The sequence below is a fragment of the Tamandua tetradactyla genome, chromosome 21 (genome assembly GCF_023851605.1).
Source record: "Tamandua tetradactyla isolate mTamTet1 chromosome 21, mTamTet1.pri, whole genome shotgun sequence".
Classification (NCBI taxonomy): domain Eukaryota; kingdom Metazoa; phylum Chordata; class Mammalia; order Pilosa; family Myrmecophagidae; genus Tamandua; species Tamandua tetradactyla.
The window spans coordinates 38,193,795-38,194,842 of NC_135347.1; the positions used below are offsets into that span (position 1 = coordinate 38,193,795).

The window sequence follows — 1,048 nt, forward strand, 5'->3', positions numbered from 1 at the left end:
ATCTTTTTTTAGACTTTCTGCAAACAGGTTGTCTGATTTCCGACAGTTAATTTAGAGTATCAAGTTTGGTTGCCATTTCTATTACAAAAAGGCATTCCCAAATAAACTTCAGCTTTGTTCCCACAGAAAATGGATAGGCTTCTCTTCTAAGACTTCCCCATAAGGACCTGCTTGCTAATTGTGTGGGGTCATCGTGAGGTCTGGCCTTACTGTCTTTCTTGGCAGATGTCCACTCAGACTTTGTTGTGGGTCATGCACCAGGAACCTGGACTATCAATCCTACCAGGAAAGCCACCGGCCACTTGCTGAACCGACAAATTTTCACTCCAACATCCTTGAGGGAATGGATGGAGGAGTGCTTATTTCCATCCAGTTGCCACACTGTCCCTTCAGCTTCCATGAGATTCACAGACCAGTTTCTGCAGGAAACAGATGCATTTCTGTAGAAGGGTTAGAGCAATTCAGGAGTAGCAGCAACGTTTATATTTTTGATAGTTGGATTTTATGTGAATCTCATAAAAGAGAGGCCCCTTAAATACCTCCAAATCATTTTTCTTTTTTTTCTTTCAAAAATATGGAATGCTTCATGAATTTGCGTGTCATCGTGGCGCAGGGGCCATGCTAATCTTCTCTGTATCATTCCAACTTTTAGTATATGTGCCGCCAAAGCAAGCACCAAATCATTTTTTTTTAAAGATATGCCCATTGCCACCTCTAAGAAAATTAAAATTTTGTTGGTAACAAAGATAAAGTAATACATGTAATGTTCACTTCTCTAGATATTCACAACTTACTGCAAATATACTCATGAACAGGCATGAGAAAGTACAATCCAGATCATGTGTTCAAGTCATGTGCTGCCACATGTCTTTTCCTTGTCAGCTTGTGGACCTCTGCTCTCAGAAAAGGTTTGTAGATAACCCAAGAAACGACCAAGATAAAGGATGAGCTATTGCGAAATTATTGCAGTGGAGTTTTTAATTGTTTCTGGGGCTATCTGGGGGAAAGAAGTATAATTTATCTTCATGAGGGCAGTGAACAAATTGAG

At 40.0% G+C, this 1,048-nt stretch overlaps 1 non-coding gene across 1 annotated transcript; it reads right to left on the bottom strand.

Annotated features, from left to right (window-relative positions):
- Positions 1–568: 568 nt before the first annotated feature.
- LOC143665877 (U6 spliceosomal RNA) lies at positions 569–676 on the bottom strand. The gene has a single exon (XR_013167272.1). It is a non-coding gene; the product is annotated as a U6 spliceosomal RNA (small nuclear RNA).
- Between the last annotated feature and the right edge of the window lie 372 nt (positions 677–1,048).